Raw genomic sequence first — 12,927 nt, 5'->3', positions numbered from 1 at the left:
TACATACTCAGTTGAGAGCTGTGGAGACATAGTAAGGGAAAATCACCATGTTGTAAAAAGAACCTAGGGTAACCCTGGAATGTGTTTGTATGACATATGTATCAAATGGAAGGTATTAAAGATTATTTTAAGAGGAAGTGGGCCATAGTTCTATAGATGGACGCCATTTAGGGATATCGCCATAAAGGTGGACCAGGCCTGACTCTAGAATTTGTTGTACGATATGGGTATCAAATGAAAGGTGTTAATGAGTATTTTAAAAGGGAGTGGGCCTTAGTTATATAGGTGGGCGCCTTTTCGAGATATCGCCATAAAGGTGGACCAGGGGTGACTCTAGAATTTATTTTGTACGATATGGGTATCAAATGAAAGGTATTAATGAGTATTTTAAAAGGGCGTGGGCCTTAGTTCTATAGATGGACGCCTTTTCGAGATATCGCCATAAAGATGGACCAGGGGTGACTCTAGAATTTGTTTGAACGAGTATCAAATGAAATGTGTTAATGAGTATTTTAAGAGGGCGTGGACCTTAGTTCTATATGTGGACGCCTTTTCAAGATATCGCCATAAAGGTGGACCAGGGGTGACTCTAGAATTTGTTTGTACGATATGAGTATCAAATGAAATGTGTTAATGATAATTTTAAAAGGGAGTGGGCCTAAGTTCTATAGGTGGACGCCTTTTCGAGATATCGCCATAAAGGTGGACCAGGGGTGACTCTAGAATTTATTTTGTACGATATGGGTATCAAATGAAAGGTATTAATGAGTATTTTAAAAGGGCGTGGGCCTAAGTTCTATAGATGGACGCCTTATCGAGATATAGCCATAAAGATGGACCAGGGGTGACTCTAGAATTTGCTTGTACGATATGAGTATCAAATGAAAGGTGTTAATGAGTATTTTAAGAGGGCGTGGGCCCTAGTTCTATATGTGGACGCCTTTTCGAGATATCGTCATAAAGGTGGACCAGGGGTGACTCTAGAATTTGTTTGTACTATATGGGTATCAAATGACAGGTGTTAATGAGTATTTTAAAAGGGAGTTGGCCTTAGTTCAATAGGTGGACGCCTTTTCGGAATATCGTTATAAAAGTGGACCAGGGTTAACTCTAGAATGCGTTTGTACAATATGGGTATCAAACGAAAGGTGTTAATAAGTGTTTTAAAAGGGAGTGGGCCTTAGTTCTATGGGTGGACGCCTTTTCGGGATATCGCCATAAACGTGGACCAGGGGTGACTCTAGAATGCGTTTGTACAATATGGGCATCAAATAAAAGGTGCTAATGAGTATTTTAAAAGGGCGTGTGCCTTAGTTCTATAGGTGGACGCCTTTTCAAGATATCGCCATAAAGGTGGACCAGGGGTGACTCTAGAATGTGTTTGTACGATATGGGTATCAAATTAAAGGTATTAATGAGGGTTTTAAAAGGGAGTGGCCCTTAGTTGTATATGTGAAGGCGTTTTCGAGATATCGACCAAAATGTGGACCAGGGTGATCCAGAACATCATCTGTCGGGTACCGCTAATTTATTTATATTTGTAATACCACGAACAGTATTCCTTCCAAGATTCTAAGGGTTTTAATTTCGCCCTGCAAAACTTTTTCATTTTCTTCTACTTAATATGGTAGGTGTCACACCCATTTTACCAAGTTTTTTTCTAAAGTTATATTTTGCGTCAATAGACCAATACAATAACCATGTTTCATCCCTTTTTTCGTATTTGGTATATAATTATGGCATTTTTTTAATTTTTCGTAATTTTCGATATCGAAAAAGTGGGCGAGGTCATAGTCGGATTTCGGTCATTTTTAACACCAATACAAAGTGAGTTCAGATAAGTACGTGAACTGAGTTTAGTAAAGATATATCGATTTTTGCTCAAGTTATCGTGTTAACGGCCGAGCGGAAGGACGGACGGTCGACTGTGTATAAAAACTGGGCGTGGCTTCAACCGATTTAGCCCTTTTTGACAGAAAACAGTTATCGTCCTAGAATCTAAGCCTCTACCAAATTTCACAAGGATTGGTAAATTTTTGTTCGACTTATGGCATTAAAAGTATCCTAGATAAATTAAATGGAAAAGGGCGGAGCCACGCCCATTTTGAATTTTTCTTTTATTTTTGTATTTTGTTGCAACATATCATTACTGGAGTTGAATGTTGACATAATTTACTTATATACTTTACAGATATTAACTTTTTTTTTTAAATTTGAATTTAAAAAAAAATTTTTTAAAAAGTGTGCGTGGTCGTTCTCCGATTTTGCTAATTTTTATTAAGCAGACATTTAGTCATAAGAGTAACGTTCCTGCCAAATTTCACCATGATATCTTCAACGACTACCAAATTACAGCTTGCAAAACTTATAAATTACCTTCTTTAAAAAGTGGGCGGTGCCACGCCCATTGTCCAAAATTTTCCTAGTTTTCTATTCTACGTCATAAGTTCAACTCACTTACCAAGTTTCATCGCTTAATCCGTATTTGGTAATGAATTATCGCACTTTTTCGATTTTTCGATATCGAAAAAGTGGGCGTGGTTATAGTCCGATATCGTTCATTTTAAATAGCGATCCGATATGAGTGCCCAGGAACCTACATGCCAAATTTCATCAAGATAACTCAGAATTTACTCAAGTGATCGTGTTAACGGACAGACGGACGGACATGGCTCAATCGAATTTTTTTTCGATACTGATGATTTTGATATATGGAAGTCTATATCTATCTCGATTCCTTTATACCTGTACAACCAACCGTTATCCAATCAAAGTTAATATACTCTGTGAGCTCTGCTCAACTGAGTATAAAAAAGTTAAGTTCCTTACTGCTATCGGAAGTCTAAGCAATATATTGCACAAGTCCTAAATTTATTTATCAATTTAATAGTTTAACGATAAACGCAGAAACGAAAAAAGTGCTAAAACGCGATGATTAATGGACTGTAAAGCAATTAAAATTCTATTTTTTCACACATGTGTCTTACTAAGTAATTTTCTATTGTTACCGTGGTAATTCATTATTTGAGTATTACACATTTCATGTATTCAAGTTCAAGTGCAAGGGTAGAAAGTGCTCAGTTTTTTATTCACATCAGTGGGTGCAATTTATTTCAATTCGTGCATTCATCAATGTGCCAACATACCGTCGATATCCAAGTTCAGGAAGGCAAATTTTGCTTACTAAGTACACACAAATGGTACGCTTTTTAATTGACCCTCTTTTATAGAAAGAAGTAGCCAGACATTAGGTCGATACTGCTTAGATCTGGTGAAGCCAAGGGAAATTTAAATTAATAATTAGAAAATTAAGACTTTCATAATGTCAGTAAGATATACTAATCGTTGATCAAAAGGTTACAATGTATGTAGTTGTGTAAAAAAAAATGAAAAGCATAAAAAAATAGCATTTCACTAATCAGGAACGTGTTCCAGATGAAAAATGTCATCGCTTCGGTTCAGCGGTTCGAACCGTTTTTGCACTTTTGGATTGGTTCATCCAAACAGTTGTTTTGCTCTTCGCACCGGGTTCACGGGTTTGTTTTTTTTTTTTTTTTTTTAATAAAAAAACTATGCTTATGCTTACTAAGTATTTGTTACAAATGTTATTGTCCCACCCGTCACAAACTAAAATGAGAATAAATTTTTATATTTTTTCTTCCTAAACTATCATACATATACAGCCAATTTTGAAAAGAGTTTTATAGTTAACTAGCTTATGCCCATGGGCTTCACCCCACGTTTCTATAAATATATTCAAAATAATTAACACAAGTTTTAAAATAATTTTAAGGTTGTGTATTTTCGAATTTAGGTATTGCTGAAACCCATAGGATATACAATATTTTTTGTAATATTATTTGGAGTATAAATAAAAAGATCTTTCGAGGAGCCAACTCTGGAGCTGGCTACGTATAACTGGCCATGGGTGAAACATGAGTTGGTAAGATTGATTCCTACTACAGCTGTCCTTGAGCTTTATTGATAGACATTACGAAAGCCAACCTAATGGGAACTTGGAGGCGAGGCGATTAAAATTAAAAGGTATATCTGTCAGTATTAATGGAATCCTTCGTATGAGAACTTTGTTCTTTTCGAAATTTTGAATTTTATATAGATATAGAAGATGTACATAGACTGAAGTTGACAAAAAAATTTTAACGCCGGCAGATTACTAAACGTCCAAAAGGAATAACAGCCAAACTCATTTCTGTAGTCAAACTTTAGCTATTAAAATAACCTAAGTTTGTACGGCAGCCATAGTTCTTAAAAATCCCATTTGTAGGGAAGGTAACACACCCCCTTTTCCCCAATTGCACATTTTTCTGGAGGTGTTAGGACTTAACGGTCAAAACTTATCAAATAACAAGTCATAAAGAAACTTTTAAAAACCTGAAAACTGATTGACAGGAAAACTAAAAATATCTTGGCCACTGCAATTAACTTTTTATCTGGATAGTTATTCGAAAAGTTTAATGTATCAAAATTTTTGGGAAGGGCTTTGTATTATCAAAGGATATGATTTTATCTATTAATGCTCTATTTTTGGACTTGGTCTCATTTTTGAGAACTTCTTTTAAAATCGCCTCATTTTCCTCGTTGAAGTTAACAGTGTCAATTGGTAAACAAACAAAAAACCAGACAAAAGATTAATACAAAAACTTAGTTAGGCACGGTTTTCAGTACAAGTTCAACTCAGTATTTGAGCACAACTTTGCTTAAACTTAATGTGCAGTTTTTAAGTCTACTTTTACTGAAGCTTAAACTAAGCTTAGGCGGCCGATCTGGCAGAGTTAAACTCTAGTTAACCTATCAATTATATGCGTTTGTTCGCAATGGCGGCGAATGTACCCAACAAGCATTTGGGCTGGAGTACCATTAAAGCTCATGTTAATAACTAGCATACTTCTAACATCTGAAGAGTTTTTACGAAACAGTGGCTGAACTTGAGAAAAACAGCGCTCTCTGCAAAATATAAATGTTTTTAAAGCAAAAAGTGCTGTTACTTAAATTGAAAAAAATATACTTCCCAACTTGTACTTAAGTATGGTAGTCTGTGGACTCCCATGTATGAATCCATTTCTACAGTATTTTCAGGAAAATAAATTCATACATGTATGTATAATTTATTTTTAATTTATAACGCTTCCTTACTTTAAATACAATAAACAGCTCTTGGATTTGGTGATTTTATTTCTACTCCACCTAAATTCGAATCCAATGTACGCTATTATCTAAAGAAATAAAAAAGAAAGAATATCCCGCACATTCTTTCGAGAACCATACATTTCAAAAAAATCTTATAAAGCTGGGAGAATAATTTGAGAATAACGTTGGAGATCAACTCGAGAACTGTAATTTTTACAAAATTTCCCAAAGGTTGTATATTGACTGGAGAATGATGTTGAATTTCAACTTGGGAACTGTCAAGAATAATTGGAGAATGGTGTTGAAAATCAACTCCAGAATTAGAAAAATATATATAAAAATATTTAATATATATAACGCACAGAGTTAATTAAAAAAATTTTTGAAAAATGTATGAGTTTAACCCCCATGACGTTAACTCTGAGTTAAAAATATAATTTGCCGTTGTGCAAGTGGGCCTAATATTGGAGAAATATGTTGTCCATGTTTGTTGGGTAAACAAAATCTAGCTGTTGCCGTATCTACAAATTATCTAGATAATAAAAAAACAATGTTGCCGTACAAAAAAGCCTACCCTAAAGACAGCCGTAACAGCCGTGGCAAAGTTGACATATCCATACAAAACAGCTGATCCCACCAACATTATGGAAATCAATGTAATTTGTCAAAGGTATCATTCCATTACGCCCTAGCCATAACCATACCATAGCCACCCAATTGGTTTTTCGCCATATCCACAACCTACAAATATTTAAGTTGGTGAATTTATTAACTTTGTGTATATTTTATTTATTGTTCTGGATACGTTTTGACTAAGAGACTTTTTATTTGTGGAATATGTTTGTAACTGGTTGCGTTTTTTTTTAATTTTTATGATAATTTAAGGATTTTTAGGTTAAGGCACCAATAACTGATGGCAATTGATATGGATAAGTAAAAATATGGTTATGACTATGGCGTTATGACTTTGCCAGGCCCTTTAAATGGAGTTTAAGCAAACTTAGTCTGAGCCTAGGTTAAGCAACTACTAAAAATCAGATCCTTAATTAGCGTACCAGCTTCTAAGAGTTTGTCGGTTTTCAGTTCGCATCGAATATTTGTGTATGGTTCAGTTATCGAACAGAAAAAACGGCTTATCGGTTCAAAAAAGGTGTATGCCCCTGGCACTAATTGATCGCTCCGAAACATATTTTTTTTTTCATCTGCATTTGTCGTGACCATTTTTTTTTCAGAGCTTTGTTTTTTATAAATTTTATTTTTACATTTTGTGCATTATTTGTTTTTGAATGCTTTGTGTGAGCATTGGATTATTGAAAGTCACATAAAAGGCATAAATCATCGAAGGCGTTCACTAATTTTAGATATGCATACGTACAAATTTGTAGGTGTGAGCTCTTGGAGCAATGTTGTTGTTGAACCGAAAACATACATATATGCATTAAAATAAGAGCAAATTCTCGTAATTAGTGATGGCGCTATAAATTCCTAATCGGGCCAAATTATTAGATATATTAATTAAATTAATAATCGACCTCCCTAGCCAAGGCGCGAGAGTAACTTAAACCTCAAAAAAAAATAGTTTAGTTCAAAACTAAACTCTGCACCAATAAAAACTCAATTTAAATGGGCCCAAAACGTTTCAGCATAAAAGCCCGGGCTTACAGTACAAGTTTAACTCAGTTTGTGAGTTAAACTACGCTTAAATTTATTATGCAGTTTTTCAGTCAACTTTAGCTGAAGTTTTAACTGAGCTTAAGCTGCCAATCTTAAAGCATATCAGCTGTTTGCATTCTTGTTTATTTTTATTGCAAAATATTAAATTGAGCACATTCAGAAGTTACACTATTTTTGCATTTACATAAGAAATTAATATTTACTCTGACGAAAGAGATCATACTATTGCTGAGATAAACCAATTATTTTATTATGGAAATCAATTTAATTGGTCAATGGTGATATACCATAACGCCCTAGCCATAAACCGCCACATACCAACCAATTTATTTTTGGTTTTACGCCATATTCATAACTTATATGTAAATATGTATTTCATTTGGTGAATTCATTAACATTTTGGGCATTTTTTGTTGTTTTGGAAACGTGACTAAGTGACTTATTAATTGCGTAATTTTTTGCATTTTCTTCTTTCTTATGAAATTGTCACATATTTTAGGTTAAAGCACCAATAACCGATGCCAATTGATATGGATAAGTAAAAATGTGGTTATGACTATGTCAACTTTTCCGGGCCCTTTATCTAGATAATGAAAGACCCGTTTTGCCGCACAAAAAAGTCTACCCCAAAGTGGCCTTATGGCCGCGTCACAATAAACTTTTAAATATAGATGAGTTTAACGCAAGCTTATGCATGATGAGTAGATTGCACGTATTGTTGTGGAGAACGCCAGATCCAGCAACACTAGTGCATGTGGCAAGCTGGCTATGGGTGCTTCCACAGTTTGCAACTGAAATTATTTTTCCCACTCTTGGGTACTTTTCCAAAGTTTTTTACTATTAAAACTGCATTTGAACAAAAGATTAAGAGACAAAATATGTTAGGAAGTATTTTTGTTGTATAGTGAGAATAACAGTGCTTCGGGAAACTTTGTATAGGAATGGACCAGTCGAAATAAGTGTAATCTGATAAGTCTGCAGTCCTGTTTTTATTTACAAACGCAACATCTCGCGTGATTGTGGCGATGTTACTGTCATGCATATGTATGATTGCGTTGAACGCACCTAAATATGTATATGCGAAAGTTCATTGTGACGCGGCCATTTAACCGTGACTGAAAAGTTGCTGTGTACATTAAGTGGAGTTTAAATTTGACTAGAGTTTAATTTAAGCAAACTTAGTTTAAGCTTAGCTTAACCTACTACGGAATAACCGGGCCTAAGAATTTAACAATACAATTTGTTAATAATTCTTGATACTCCATTTGTACACACAGGTGTAAATATATACATATGTGCATATGAATACATATATACAGTGGAGTCTGGATATAGTGAACTAATTTCTGCAAGGCCTGTTCACAGTAACCTGGATACTGGTTCACTATATTAAGTTTGACATTTTTTTTTTTAACTTGGTTTCTTAGCTTTAAATTCATGTTTGCTTATCTATACAAAACAGATTATTTAAAATAACATTTTTTGAAAAATACATACATATTATTGAAAGAATTTACGAATAGATGTTTGTTTTTTGTGTTCGGAAATTGACTTTTGAACCGCTTTTTCGCGTAGACTTTTCAGTACTAGCATGCCAACATAGTCAGTGGTGTTAGCTTCAGCCCATGCGATAGCTATATCGAAGCTTTTAATGGCTTCAGTAGCTTTTATTGAATATCCGGTCTGTCCTTCGCCTTGGCTGTCATCACCAGATTCTTCAGTATCCATAAGTCTTCCGCTTAGATGCTCCGACTGCCTGGTGGGATATAATACTACGAGCATTATTTTTATTCCCGAAACTGTTGATTTGGTCACACCATAAATCTTTTCTAAGGATGAAACACTAGCACATTTCTCGATTTTTTGAGCAATTTCAAGTTTTTGCTTAAATGGAAGGAATTTCCTCACAGGCATGATAACACTTAATTTATTAGCACATAAACACTTTTAAAAACACATAAAACAGTGCACATTCACTCAGAAGCGTTTTGCACCCGACAAGAGACAAATAAAGACTGGCACCAAATACCTACATAGCAGCAGCTTTGCCAGTAAAAAACATAAAATGAGCAATTTTGGGGAATACCCGACTTTATTTCTGTTTCATTTTTGTTTTTTTTTAACAGTTTATGCTTGCTGTTGCGTTTAGAACTTTGTTCACTATTTCGAGTTTTTGATAGTTCACTATTTAGAGTACTCAATATAAATTTTTAGGCGTTCACTACATCGAGGTGTTCATTATACCGGGGATTCACTATACCCAGACTCCACTGTATGTATGTATTTAGATACATACACTACCAATTGTTTAATTGGCCCCTTTTATTGATATTGGCTTTTGTCTACTATTTTTAAATTTCACTTTAGCAAATCTCTATAAAATATTATTTATTTCGTTGCTCTTCGAGTTATCTTTCTCAAGCAAGTTGGCTGCCAAACAAAATATATATGTATGTATATATGTGTTCGCGAAATCTAACAATAAAGATTCTTATGTATGTAGTAGGAACCTACACATATTTTGGGTTGTTTCTTTTTTGTTTATTCTTTTCTTATTTCTTCGCCGCTACGCAGCACTACATATCTAAAACGGTCGATTGTGTGCTGTCACCATTAAGTGGTTGATAGCACGTCCATATATACAATGTGCTCGATATGTACTTATGTATATATATTTCTATAAATGTCTTTTGTCGAATAAATATCAACAGGTCCTGTGGCGCAATGGATAACGCGTCTGACTACGGATCAGAAGATTCCAGGTTCGACTCCTGGCAGGATCGATTGATAAAATAATTTTTTTTCAATTTTTAAATTATACATTCTTAGTCGTCCACATTCTATTTCAGCAAATAAATTCTATAACAATTATGTATGTTTCGAACACTTTCGTCTACTAATAAGAATTATTCTCGTCTAGGTGTGTACTTTAGATCGGAAGTATTCTGATAAAAATGCGGGGAGTTTAAGTAAACTAAGTGGTAAACTAAACGCAGATTTTGGGTGATATTGCTCCGATGCCATTGAGTTCGAAAGGGCGCCCTTTGCTGTTGTCAGTGGATAGTCAAACGAAAAATGTATAGTCTTTCAAATCAAAAAATGGGGTCCAGAATTGTAATGCATTTGGCCTGCAAATGCTATACAAACATTTACTTAAAGAAACCCCACATGAACTGCAAACGTTCAAGAGCTATAAAAAGCAATGTCCACTCGTTTTTTAAAGCCAATCTCACAATACCACCAGAAAGTGCTTTGTATTTTTTGATTTTTTTCTTTATTTTTTTTTTAAGTACTATTGTTGTATCAATTACTTCAGTGCAGTGGAGTCTTGTAGAGGAAGTAAAGCGAAACGCGAATGAGGACAATGTAAACACTTTCAAATGACTCATTTGAAAGTACGCATTTGAGGGCAGTGGAAATGTAATAATGGACTTAGAAAAATTTGGCTACACGCCGTGCCTAGTACATATTCAGTACAGGGATAAAGATTATACAGGGTTAAAAGTTTGAACCTAAATTTTAAACGGTTCTTCAGTTAAACCAATTTATCAAACTTTGTGTAACTACTCTGTTTTATAATTCAAGCTGTTGCAGTTTTAAATTTAACTGAACTTAATGGTTGAGATTTTACGTCAATTGACTGAGCAGAAATTTTTACACTACATTCGCTCAACGAGTTTATCCAGCTATCTGACACTTTTTTGAAATTTTAAAATGTTGCTTATCAATAAAAATGTCCATCTTAATATTAACGTGAAGCGTGGAAAGTAATTTGAGAAGTCCTTTTTCTTAAAACTTAAGGATAATTATTTCATTTGGCAGTTGGCTCAATTTGCCGTTTAGAGAACAAATTTTTTACCACTCAGCTGACAGAAACATGTTTGCAACGTATCAACAAAAATTGTGTTTATAATTATTTTTAAGAATTTATGAGCTTAACACCGGCTTATAATAATTGAATTTTCAAGTATCATGTTTTCTAAGAGAAACTGAAAAGAAAGAAACTTACTGGCATATTGCCAGTTGTTTGGTGACCCGTGTTTTTTTGTTGCGAGAAACAGCTATTAACAGCTGTTTTTTTTTTTTTTTTTTTGAGTCATAGGCCACCTTTTCATAGACCGGGTCACATATGTTGAATTTTTGCGGGTTTACAGCAATATATAGCCGACGATAATGAAAAATGTATGTATCCATTATAAATTTTCAAAAAACAGTTTCCTCAACTAACTAGAAATTATTTGGTAAATTTTTTTTTTTAAATTATTGCCTATTTGATAGTTATTCGATATTTTACAGCTTTCCACCTACAAAACTGAATTCATACCGTACATGCGTACTTTGCTCTAACTAATACCTATATGACACTACTTTATTTTCGTGTATTTTTTCTTGTATTTTATCTTCAATTTTTTGTCGCACTCCCTCCTAATACGGTTTCAGTACTGGTGTAAATGTGTAAACTATATTTCAAAAAACTAACGAAATACAAGGATAATACAATCTAGTTCATTAAAAACAAACGAGCCAGTTTGTATTTTGATATGTTTTTTTGACATTCGGCCGTTTTTTCTTAATTTTTTTCTGACACATGAAAATTTTGTTTTTAGTTTGAAAATTTGGTGCATAAAAACACAATTAAAATCAACTTTCTTGTGAAATAAGTGAACCATTAGAGACCGAAATAATTTTCGTGTTATTTGCATTGATTTTATTGTTAAAAGTGTTAATGTAAAAATTAAATGTAAAACATAAACAAAAGCATGTCAGACTCACTAATTTTGGGGGAATAGTGGTCTCGCTTTTTCATGATAGAAATTGTTTTTGTCTTTTGAAGTTCCGATAAAGTTTCGTCAGTTTTTTTAGCTTGGAATAAAAGTAAAAAATAAAGTAGTGTCATATATGCTTAAAATTCATACATACAATATGTAACCGTTGAAAAAGTAGTTTTAATGTTTGAAATGTGCAATGGCGTCATTTTTAATTATTTACCTTGGAACTCCAAAAAATTTACTGGTACGGCCTCGATTTCTTGATAGCAGTTTTGGTTTATTTTAAACTCAATATTTTATGGGTTACGCATTTATTTTTTTTTTTCCTTTTGTTTTATCACTAAAATAATTAATTGTTTGTATGCACTTACATCTCATATCAGGGTAAATTATTATTATTTTTTTTTTAATCCGCTATATAGCCTTAACTCATTATTATCTAATATGAATACATTTCGACGTTACATGCAGCAGCCACTAAGTTTTGTTTCGAGCGCCAAACTTTCACTTCAATTTTTCAATCGAGTATGTATGCCGATCAGCACGACTTACAATTTGTTTGGTTCATAATTTTATTTTTGATTTGGTTAGACGTTTTAATCAAAGTTGAATTAAGCTGTCGAAAGGTTAATTGCTCAACCTAATATAAACGCACGGAATTAATTTTTGTCAAAATTGTCTCATGCACATACAACTTGTATGAGAGCAACCGAAATTGTATTTGCTGTGTGAAAACCTAACTCGATTTCCAATTTTTGTTCTGCGTGACATTTAGATTTGACGTTTACTGCCAGCTGATGTTTAATTTTTATACAGATATGACAAGTCAGTTACGCACGCACGCATGCTTATTTCGGTTAGGGCAAAAAACGCCGGTTGTTTGCGTGCGCTAAAAAAAAAACGTAGTGCGGTTTTATTAGGTTGACTTGTAAGTGTTTTATAACTATTTTTCAATATAACAATTGTTTTAAACATCTGCTTCAGTTGATTGAGTATTGTACTGTAAAGAAAATGTTTTTCAAAAGTAGAAGTGTAACAGCAACCACACAATTCCTAGTCAACCGAAGTTTATTCCTAGTGTAGTCAAATCTTTATGAAAAATCAAGCAGATGCAAAGTATGGAGTTGAAAACAGTATAATGGAATGTATTCTTATGGTCTGAGTGCTATTTCCTGGTATTGTACTGCAGCCCTTTCGGATTATTCTAGCCATCGTTTTTATTTTTCCATTATTGGCCACAGATAGACTTTTGCAAAACACTTCCTAAATATTTAATGGAGTTTCAATTCTGCAATTGCGAAAGCCAGCCAAGAGAGCAAATTTATGTGTGAGAAAA

General features: G+C 33.7%; 1 protein-coding gene and 1 non-coding gene across 2 annotated transcripts in view; one reads left to right on the top strand and one right to left on the bottom strand.

Moving 5' to 3' along the window:
• CdGAPr (GTPase-activating protein CdGAPr) overlaps positions 1-12,231 on the bottom strand; it is a 293,995-nt gene extending 281,764 nt beyond the window's left edge. The window contains exon 1 of the mRNA XM_067764372.1: positions 11,812-12,231. The gene's annotated coding sequence lies outside the window, so the exon portion shown is untranslated. The remainder of the gene's footprint in view (positions 1-11,811) is intronic.
• Positions 9,533-9,605, top strand: TRNAR-ACG (transfer RNA arginine (anticodon ACG)). The gene has a single exon. It is a non-coding gene; the product is annotated as a tRNA-Arg (tRNA).
• Positions 12,232-12,927: the final 696 nt, after the last annotated feature.

This window comes from Eurosta solidaginis, chromosome 2 (assembly GCF_040869045.1).
Source record: "Eurosta solidaginis isolate ZX-2024a chromosome 2, ASM4086904v1, whole genome shotgun sequence".
In the NCBI taxonomy this organism is placed as follows: Eukaryota; Metazoa; Arthropoda; class Insecta; order Diptera; family Tephritidae; genus Eurosta; species Eurosta solidaginis.
Note: the sequence above shows the minus strand (reverse complement) of the source record. Positions and strands in the feature narration are given on the sequence as shown.